The sequence below is a fragment of the Salmo salar genome, chromosome ssa15 (genome assembly GCF_905237065.1).
Source record: "Salmo salar chromosome ssa15, Ssal_v3.1, whole genome shotgun sequence".
Lineage (NCBI taxonomy): Eukaryota > Metazoa > Chordata > Actinopteri > Salmoniformes > Salmonidae > Salmo > Salmo salar.
In genome coordinates this window covers 18,166,918-18,178,240 of record NC_059456.1, presented here as the reverse complement: position 1 = coordinate 18,178,240, position 11,323 = coordinate 18,166,918, and the positions used below count along the sequence as shown (strand labels likewise).

Here is an 11,323-nt window from a genome sequence, read left to right as displayed (position 1 = left end):
CTGTGCTTGCTCAGCAGACGTGGCATAATTTAGTTAAGCCACAGTTTTTGTCCCAAATGGCACCCTGCTATTCCCTAAATAGTGCACTACTATAGACCAGAGCCCTATTCCCTATGTAGTGCACTACTATAGACCAGAGCCCTATTCCCTATGTAGTGCAATACTTTAGACCAGAGCCCTATTCCCTATGTAGTGCACTACTTTAGACCAGAGCCCTATTCCCTATATATAGTGCACTACTATAGACCAGAGCCCTATTCCCTATATAGTGCACTACTTTAGACCAGAGCCCTATTCCCTATATAGTGCACTACTTTAGACCAGAGCCCTATTCCCTATATAGTGCACTACTATAGACCAGAGCCCTATTCCCTATGTAGTGCAATACTATAGACCAGAGCCCTATTCCCTACATAGTGCACTACTTTAGACCAGAGCCCTATTCCCTATATAGTGCACTACTTTAGACCAGAGCCCTATTCCCTATATAGTGCACTACTTTAGACCAGAGCCCTATTCACTATATAGTGCACTACTTTAGACCAGAGCCCTATTCCCTACATAGTGCACTACTATAGACCAGAGCCCTATTCCCTATGTAGTGCACTACTATAGACCAGAGCCCTATTCCCTATGTAGTGCACTACTATAGACCAGAGCCCTATTCCCTATGTAGTGCACTACTATAGACCAGAGCCCTATTCCCTATATAGTGCACTACTATAGACCAGAGCCCTATTCCCTATATAATGCACTACTATAGACCAGAGCCCTATTCCCTATATAGTGCACTACTATAGACCAGAGCCCTATTCCCTACGTAGTGCACTACTTTAGACCAGAGCCCTATTCCCTATATAGTGCACTACTATAGACCAGAGCCCTATTCCCTATATAATGCACTACTATAGACCAGAGCCCTATTCCCTATATAGTGCACTACTATAGACCAGAGCCCTATTCCCTACGTAGTGCACTACTTTAGACCAGAGCCCTATTCCCTATATAGTGCACTACTATAGACCAGAGCCCTATTCCCTACGTAGTGCACTACTTTAGACCAGAGCCCTATTCCCTATGTAGTGCACTACTTTAGACCAGAGCCCTATTCCCTATATATAGTGCACTACTCCAGACCAGAGCCCTATTCCCTATATATAGTGTACTACTATAGACCAGAGCCCTATTCCCTATATAGTACACTACTATAGACCAGAGCGCTATTCCCTATATAGTGCACTACTATAGACCAGAGCCCTATTCCCTACATAGTGCACTACTTCAGACCAGAGCCCTATGTGTCACGGGTGTCGTAGGGTGTAGAGGACCAAGACGCAGCGGGAAAATATATACTCATCTTCTTTTTATTTAGGTGAAGAAGGAAAAACACATATACAAAACAAAACTAACTGGACAGTCTTGTCAGGCACACAGCTAAACAAGCACAATCTCCCACAAAAACCCATGACAAACAAACTCTTAATTATAGGACCTTCAATCAGAGGCAAAGATAACCAGCTGCCTCCAATTGAAGGTCCAACCCCAATAAACTAAACAAAGAACTACAATAGACTAGATAGAACATAGAAAAATACTAACACAGAACATAGACTAACAAACCCCGGACCACATAAACCAAACACCCCCTGCCACGTCCTGACCAAACTATAATAACAAATAACCCCTATTACTGGTCAGGACGTGACACTATGGGCCATTAGGGACAAAGACATACTCTGATTCAGGCAGCTACATACAGCATCTTCAGTAATCATACCTCTTTACTTATTTCACATTGTGTTGTGTTACAACCTGAATTCAAAATTGATTCAATTTGAATTTTTTTCTCACCCATGTACACACAATACCGAGAATGAAAAAGTGAAAACATGTTTTAAAATAAAAACATTTTTTATGGCAAATTAATTGAATATGAGACAAAGAAATATCTTATTTACATAAGTATTTAGAGTCCTGTGTCAATACTTTGTAGAAGCAGCTTTGGCTGCAATTGAGTATTTTGGGGTAAGTGTAAGAGATTTCCACACCTGGATTGTGCAACATTTGCACATTATCCTATTCTAAATTCTTCGAACTCTGTCAAATTGGTAGACAGCCATTTTCAGGTCTTGCCATAGATTTAACTAGATTTAAGTCAAAACTGTAACTCGGCCACCCGAGTATATAGGTCCTGGATGGCAGGAAGCTTGGCCCCAGTGATGTACTGGGCCGTAGGCACTACCCTCTGTAGCGCCTTACGGTCAGATGCCGGGCAGTTGCCATAGCAGGCGGTGATGCAACCGGTCAGGATGCTCTCGATGGTGCAGCTGTAGAACGTTTTGAGGATCTGGGGACCCATGACACATTTTTTCAGTCTCCTGTGGGGGAAAAGGTGTTGTCGTGCCATCTTCACAACTGTCTTGGTGTGTTTGGACCATGATACTTTGTTGGTGATGTGGACAGCATGGAACTTGAAACTCTTGACCTCGCTCTATGCACGGGGGCATTGTCGTGCTGAAACAGGAAAGGGCCTTCCCCAAACTGTTGCCACAAAGTTGGAAATCACAGAATTGTAACCTGAATTGTTAAGAATTCCCTTCACTGGAACTAAGTGGCCTAGCCCAAACCATGAAAAACAGACTCAGACCATTATTCCTCCACCAAACTTTACGGTTGGCACTATGAATTGGGGCAGGTAGCGCTCTCCTGGCATCCGCCAAACCCAGATTAGTACATCAGACTTCCAGATGCTGAAGCGTGGTTCATCACTCCAGAGAACGTGTTTCCACTGCTCCAGAGTCCAATGGCAGCGAGCTATACACCGCTCCCGCCGACTCTTGGCATTGCGCATGGTGATCTTAGGCTTGTGTACGGCTGCTCGACCATGGAAACCCATGAAGCTCCCTATGACTAGTTCTTGTGCCGACGTTGCTTCCAGAGGCAGTTCAGAACTCGGTAGTGAGTGTTGCAACAGAGGACAGACGATTTGTATGCGCTACGCGCTTCAGCACTCAGCAGTCCTGTTCTGTGAGCTTGTGTGGCCTACCACTTCGCGGCTGAGCCGTTGTTGCTCCTAGAGCAAAACAACTGACATGTATGTGTTCCTGAGAGTCTCACCTTTGCACAGATGGGGTCATATTAAGTAGCCCAAAATGTTTGGACGCTACAGACAGAAGTTGTACAGGTCGGCTGTACTGACTTCAGACGCTTGTGGGGATCTTAGAGCAAAACGGAGAACACCATCGTGTTCGCGAGAGTCTCATCTTTCCATAGATGAGATACCCTGTAGGTCAAACCGTTACACATTGGACTAACTCAGTCAGATAGACCCACGGTAGATCCAATAATAACTGCCAGTTGCTTTGTAATGTATCTAACTCTATCCAAGTAGGCCTAGTCTAATTTGTCTAATTCAATAAACACTGTTCATTTGGTCTACGTCTGCCAAGAATATTCAAAGATATAGCCATATAGTGATTGGCCTCATTTCCCTACAGTTGCAAGTGCAACATAATAAATTGTCCTTGATACTCATTTTACTCACTGAACGAATTCCTCTTTCAGGCAAATTAGCGCCCTCATCCATCTCCATCTGTTGAGCCTGACACAATGAGAACATCTAGCAACCCAAAAGGTTGTGTGTTCAAATCTCATCAAGGACAACTTTAGCATTTTAGCTATTTAACTACTTACCATGTTGGCTTCCCCTAACCTAAACCCTAACATTAACCCCTAGTGCTAGCTAACGTTAGCTTAAGCCATCTATCTAACATTAGCCACAACAAATTGGAATTTGGAACATATTATACGTTTTGCAAATGCGTACCATTTGTACATTTAGAAAATTCGTAAACATACTACAAATTGCAATTTGTAACATATTTTACGAACTGGAAATTCGTAGCATATCATACGGCTTGTAATTCGTAACATATCATCCGGAAAGGATGACAGACATTTACAAATTAATACATAGTCCTACCATACAAAACGTAACGTATACTAAAGGTTTACGTACAGAATAATACGAAATGCCCTGAGAACATGTTGAGCCAAGGACTGGCTACATAAACACAGCATTCCGATAGGCTAAGGCCCAACTCAGCCAAGGACTGGCTACATAAACACAGCATTCCGATAGGCTAAGGCCCAACCCAGCCAAGGACTGGCTATGTAAACACAGTATTCCGATAGGCTAAGGCCCAACCCAGCCAAGGACTGGCTACATAAACACAGCATTCCGATAGGCTAAGGCCCAACCCAGCCAAGGACTGGCTATGTAAACACAGCATTCCTGTAGCCTAAGGCTCAGCCCATCCAAGGACTGGCTTTGGACTGGGCTCAGCCCAGCCAAGTAGGACATCTACTTTGTGCATGACACAAGTCATTTTTCCAACAATTGTTTACAGACAGATTATTTCACTTATAATTCACTGTATCACAATTCCAGTGGGTCAGAAGTTAACATACACTAAGTTGATTGTGCCTTTTAAACAGCTTGGAAAATTCCAGAAAAATATGTCATGGATTTAGAAGCTTCTGATAGGCTAATTGACATCATTTGAGTCAATTGGAGGTGTATCTGTGGATGTATTTCAAGGCCTACCTTCAAACTCAGTGCCTCTTTGCTTGACATCATGGGAAAATCAAAAGAAATCAGCCAAGACCTCAGAAACAAATTGTAGACCTCTACAAGTCTGGTTCATCCTTGGGAGCAATTTCCAAACGCCTGAAGGTAACACATTCATCTGTACAAACAATAGTACGCAAGTATAAACACCATGGGACCACGCAGCCGTCATACCGCTCAGGAAGGAGATGCATTCGGTCTCCTAGAGATGAACGTACTTTGGTGCGAAAAGTGCAAATCAATCCCAGAACAACAGCAAAGGACCTTGTGAAGATGCTGGAGGCAACAGGTACAAAAGTATCTATATCCACAGTAAAACGAGTCCTATATCGACATAACCTGAAAGGCAGCTCAGCAAGGAAGAAGCCACTGCACCAAAACCGCCATAAAAAAGCCAGACTACGGTTTGCAACTGCACATGGGGACGAAGATCGTACTTTTTGGAGAAATGTCCTCTGGTCTGATGAAACAAAAATAGAACTGTTTGGCCATAATGACCATTGTTATGTTTGCAGGAAAAAGGGGGAGGCTTGCAAGCCGAAGAACACCATCCCAACCGTGAAGTACGAGGGTGTCTGCATCATGTTGTGGGGGTGCTTTGCTGCAGGAGGGACTGGTGCACTTCACAAAATAGATGACATCATGAGGAAGAAAAATGATGTGGATATATTGAAGCAACATCTCAAGACATCAGTCAGGAAGTTAAAACTTGGTCGCAAATGGGTCTTTCAAATGGAAAATGACCCTAAGCATACTTCCAAAGTTGTGGCAAAATGGCTTAAGGACAACAAAGTCAAGGTATTGGAGTGGCCATCACAAAGCCCTGATCTCAGTCCTATAGAAAAGTTGTGGGCAGAACTGAAAAAGCGTGGAGAGGCCTACAAACCTGACTCAGTTACACCAGCTCTGTCAGGAGGAATGGGCCAAAATTCACCCAATTTATTGTGGGAAGCTTGTGGAAGGCTACCTGAAACGTTTGACCCAAGTTAAACAATTTAAAAACAATGCTACCAAATACTAATTGAGTGTATGTAAACTTCTGACGCACAGGGAATGTGATGAAAGAAATAAAAGCTGAACTAATTCATTCTCTCTACTATTATTCTGACATTCCACATTCTTAAAATAAAGTGGTGATCCTAACTGATCTAAGACAGGGAATTTTTTTACTAGGATTAAATGTCAGGAATTGTGAAAAACTGAAAAACTTTAAATGTATTTGGCTAAGGTGTATGTAAACTTCCGACTTCAACTATATTTAAAAACAGCATTCCTGTAGGCTAAGGCTCATCCCAGCCAATGCTTTTTGTTGCTGTTGTTGTTTAGAATCACTGTGGCTCTAGCTTCTAGAACACGGAAGAATGTGTTTCATTTCTGTCTCTTACTTTACCAAGGTTACCAAGGTTACACCTGGCCCTGGTGCCGTTACGTTTCCATAGATCGTGAGTTTCAAATCAAATTTTATTTGTCACATGCTACGTAAACAACAGCTGTAGACTAGCAGTGAAATGCTTAGTTACGGGTCCTTCCCAACCATGCAGAGAGAAAGAAAATAGAGAAATAATAGAAAAGTAAAACACGTAATAATAAATACACAATGAGTAATGATAACTAGGCTACATACACAGGGTACCAGTACTGAGTAATGATAACTAGGCTATATACACAGGGTACCAGTACTGAGTAATGATACCCAGGCTATAAACACAGGGTACCAGTACTGAGTAATGATAACTAGGCTATATACACAGGGTACCAGTACTGAGTAATGATAACCAGGCTTTATACACAGGGTACCAGTACTGAGTAATGATAACTAGGCTATATACACAGGGTACCAGTACTGAGTAATGATAACGAGGCTATATACACTGGGTAGCGGTACCGAGTCGATGTGTAGGAGTACGAGGTCGTTGAGGTAGATATGTACACATAACATATTGATATGCAATATTGAGTCGTTTCATCTTACTGTCCAAAGGGAATGCATGCAGGCGGCTATACAAGCTGCAAATGCGTCAATTTCCTCCTTAACTCTATTTAATAGAGAGAAGGTAACAACAACAACAAAAAAACTGGGAAAATGTGTACTTTGTTCATGAAACACCATTTACCACCACCATCCTAGAGTAGGTAATGCTAGTCACTTTCAGCCAATCAATCATTTTTCCCGCCTTCTCGCCATTAAATCGAGTTGAGGAAATTGATGCCTTTGCAGTTGAATGGAGAATGTTTTATGTAAGGTATTGGTCCATGAGGGATAAACGTATAGCCGGCTGCATGCATTTCCTTTGGACGGTATGATGAAACGACTCAATATCGCCATCTGCCGGGCTTTGGTCCTACTGCTCACCCTGGTTCATATGAACGGTGTCCTGGGACTGATTGGAAAAAGCCTATACCGAACAAAAGGCCGGGTGTTGGCCACGTAACGGAAATGCTATAAACCACATTGGCAGGGTTTAATTTCAAGAAGTTGTGATATATCTTTTTCTCTATGTTGTCTTATTTGCTTAGGATTTAAAAACAAATTGAGCGAAGGTTAGGTGTGCCAACAGTTGAATCGATCGAGTTGTTTTAATTCTACTAGATTGCTGATTTCGAGAAAAAATAACAATAAGCGGCAATCTCTATAATATAGTTATTTATATTACGTCCTTAAAATAAAAGTCCTAATTTGCGTCAGTATAAAAAAACTCAACGTTATCCCATATAATTGTCAATTTTGCTTCAAGAAATTTGAGAAGAAAAAAAATCCCAATTCAGTTTACACAACATATCTGCTTTAACTTAATACATTAAAATGAATAATTACTCACCAAATAAATAGTGTGGATCTTTATACAATTCGAAGTGTCCCTTGTTTCTTTGCACCTTGGTTAGGTATGCTTCTCCTCAAGTTCGGCTGGTCAGTCCTATTCGCTGTCAGCTAGACAAGCTATACGACGCTCATAAGTTTTCATAAATGATCTCTCAGCCCCAGGCGTTATATATCAGCAGAAGCCATCTGGGTTCAAGAGAAGCCGGTTTCCTCTCGGATTGGCGGAGCCTCGGAGGTGCGGTCCCCGGTCCGGCGCTGAGAGCACACCCACATGACGTCAGCGCAGTGACTGGCGTGTTCTGTCGGGATATTGACTGAGCCAGCACACCAACTCAACACCAACACCAACTCAACACCAAACTCAACACCAAACTCAACGACTACATGTGAAAATCTGAGGCCACACTCAAACCTAACCCGTAAATATAGAAAATGCACTATAGGCTACAGTCAAAGACAGCAGAACGATTTTTTTGACAGGGGGTGCAGGATTTTTTTGACAGGGGGTGCAGGATTTTTTTGACAGGGGGTGCAGGATTTTTTTGTTGTTGCCTGATTTAGTTGCGGATGATCATTTCCGACATCTACAAAAGGCTTTTTGTTAGTGAACTTGTCTATAATTAGATACTTAGAGCTTCTCTTTTGTCATTATATGTTGCCCTAGAAGACTGAATCAACCCTTGTTCAACAGAATAATGTCATAGATCGATAGAATAAATGCTTAAATCTAGTTGATATCGGTAAAGTTCTCGGTCATCTTTCGCGGAGCAGAGACGTATAGGGGAGGAAAATACAATAACGCAGCAAAAAAAAAAACGTGAAAAGATGTTTGTGCAAAATGTTCAGATGACATCAGTTTGACCGGTTGTAAGGCAAAAGAAAGCTGTCAAACGACACAACGTGTTTCTGATATGATTTAAGTTCGGCTTGGATGCATATTTTATGCTGTTGAAATACTATCCGCTTTTATGATGAAGACAGCACCTCTACAGATTGTATCTAACTGACTATTGCATTTTCTCATGATACATAAATAAATAAATCATATTTCTCCACTCCTGTTACCAGGTCCAAATTTAGCCTACATTTGGTGTATCATTTTACTGCAAGAAATGTTTAATTCTGCAGGAGTTAATAAGGTTAAGTGAGAAGTTATAGACCTAGTCAGTGTCCAGATTTCACTTTCCATTTAACCCATCTAAACAGCAGGCTACAGTTCCCTTGACCTGCCATAGGCCTATTTTAAAAGTCCCATCTTGTGACTGTTGAATTTGTATAGCGCCTCACAATCACCACACAACATAGTCGGCACTGCTGATCCCAAAAGCATCATTTGGCAGTTGGCTGTGTTGGCTATTTGACGTGATCACAGTTAAACCCTAACGTTTAGGCTTATGCACTTAAACCAGACAGCCGCAAATAATGAAAGAAAACACCTCAATGTAACCTATAGATATAAATTGCACAAGAATGATATATTTACGGATTTTTTTTAAAGGTATTGTTTCTCTTTATTCAACCCGCCCGCCCTTCAGCCACACAATATTGAATGTCTCCTAAACCCGGCTGGACTGCGGGTTATTAGTCAAGCCGCGCATCACTATTCTGTGTGAAGGGACATGAGGGAGAGGAGACAAAACTTATCCTCTAATGTCTGGAAGCCAAATTGCTTGTACAGTCTATTTGCAAAAAAATTGGGGTAAGAAACGTTATTCCGGTATACTGTGTAATGTATGACCTCAGAGCTGGTATTTGGCAACTGACCTCAAGTGGGAGTACGGAGCAGCAAAATACGGAATATAACGCTGTTACCAGAGAAATGTTCTGACAAGTATCTTAATTATCTTAATTATATATATATATAATTAATATAATATATTTGACAATCCCATAACATTGAAATAAAGCAACAGTTCACTGAAAATACATTTGTTTTGCTGTCAATTGGTACAAAATACAGGCGTAACATAGTTTTTTTTCTTTCTCCAATGTTTATTATGATTTAGTAAATGATACATAGGAAATGTCCCAAAGGGGGGGAAATGTCTTACACAGGTACTGCTGTATAGAAAATAGACACTGTACATTACACACTCAGCATTAATACATACAATACACGTGACCCTTATTATTATAATAGACTTCTCATATAGTCACATACGTAATACTTACGAAGAACACCATCGTATTCGTGACGCTACAGACTGTTTTTTGTGAGAAGACCGATTTTGGGTTCTTCGTCACCTGGTCTGACAAACACCACTGTAGCTCTACCACTTTCCACCACAGACGGGGGGGGCTGCATTCCAAACACATCAGGAGACACATGTCCACTTACCCTCTCACCTTATTCCCTTGGGGGAATCCCAGCGGCCATCTTTGCTGTCGGTCCAAACAATTAGCCAAGCAAGGAAAGTTGGTAAACCTTAAGTCCCTCAGCCTTTGTTTGTGATCAAGTGTTTTAGTGATCGAATTCTGTTCAGTCCAGGGCCTGAAACATCCCATAATTCAATTCGGGATGATTGTACATCACAAAGATAATTTTACCAGAACTTAAAACTAACATTAATATTGCATCAATTTACAAGTATAAGTAAAAATGAATGTAAAAATAAGTTAGAAATTGTGCTACTAATGCACATGATGGCACAAACACCTCTCTTAAAAGTAATTAATGTTTTTTTGTTTGATTAGCTTTTGGAAACAATAGCTAACGTATAACTTTCACTGACATCACACTTATACATTATCATTTTCAATTTACCTGATATCATCAGATGGCTAATATTCGATGTCTGCGGATGCATTGTATTCTGGCCAAGATATGAAATGCGATCATAATTGACTGTAGCGCATATTAAACACACACACAACAGCTATCAGTGGTTTCATGATAACTGAAAACACTACCGTGGGACAAACGAATTACAAATTTCCAGGCAAAGTTTGGTTCATTTAAAATTCATTCATTCCTCCCTCGCCCTGCAAGTGTTAACTCATGATACATCGTCAGAAGTGTCCACTTAATTTGAGGGCTGAGGGGAGAGAGTGTGTCTTTAACGTGTTTGAAATGCAGGCGGATGCGGGCGGATTGAGACGCAGCCCATACAAAAAATATTTATCTTTAGTTTAAAACAGACAGATTCTGGATGGGGATTTTATATTATGTTAATACTCTAGGGGATTAGGCCTACAGATCATGTGACTAAGACCTACAGATCATGTGACTAAGACCTACAGATCATGTGACTAAGGCCTACAGATCATGTGACTAAGGCCTACAGATCATGTGACTAAGGCCTACAGATCATGTGACTAAGGCCTACAGATCATGTGACTAAGGCCTACAGATCATGTGACTAGACTTACAGTGTGAACATGTTGGTTTTTCCACACCCTTGGTTTTGACTTTGAGGTTTGTTTGTATCTGAGGAGAGGCAGGGCAGGGCCGACACACGGACTGGGCCGACACACGGAGTGACCCGAGTAACCAGAGTGCAGGCTCATAACTCAGCTGACCTGTGATTGGTCGATATGTGCACACCCCCTTTTCCGTCATCAGGGGTATGGGAATTAGGAAACAAGACACTAAGTGCGTCCCAAATTGCCCCCTAATTCCTATATATAGTGCACTATTTTAGACCAGAGTTCAGTCTTTCAAGAGCTCCACCCTGTAGATAAGAGGTACCAGTTAGGCAGGCAAGCACCTGCTCCTTCTACACAGAGGAAGAGTGGGCGACAAGAGAACTGTAAACACTCTGTGTGTGCCCAAATGGCACCCTATTCCCTGTATAGCACACTACTTCAGACCAAAACTCTATGGCCCCCTATTCCCTATATAGTGCACTACTTTAGACCAGAGCCTTATGGTA

The 11,323-nt window shown here is 41.6% G+C and overlaps 1 protein-coding gene across 1 annotated transcript in view; it reads right to left on the bottom strand.

Moving 5' to 3' along the window:
* The window catches only part of LOC106571052 (L-threonine 3-dehydrogenase, mitochondrial), a 22,159-nt gene extending 14,469 nt beyond the window's left edge, over positions 1–7,690 (bottom strand). The window contains exon 1 of the mRNA XM_014143707.2: positions 7,450–7,690. The gene's annotated coding sequence lies outside the window, so the exon portion shown is untranslated. The remainder of the gene's footprint in view (positions 1–7,449) is intronic.
* Between the last annotated feature and the right edge of the window lie 3,633 nt (positions 7,691–11,323).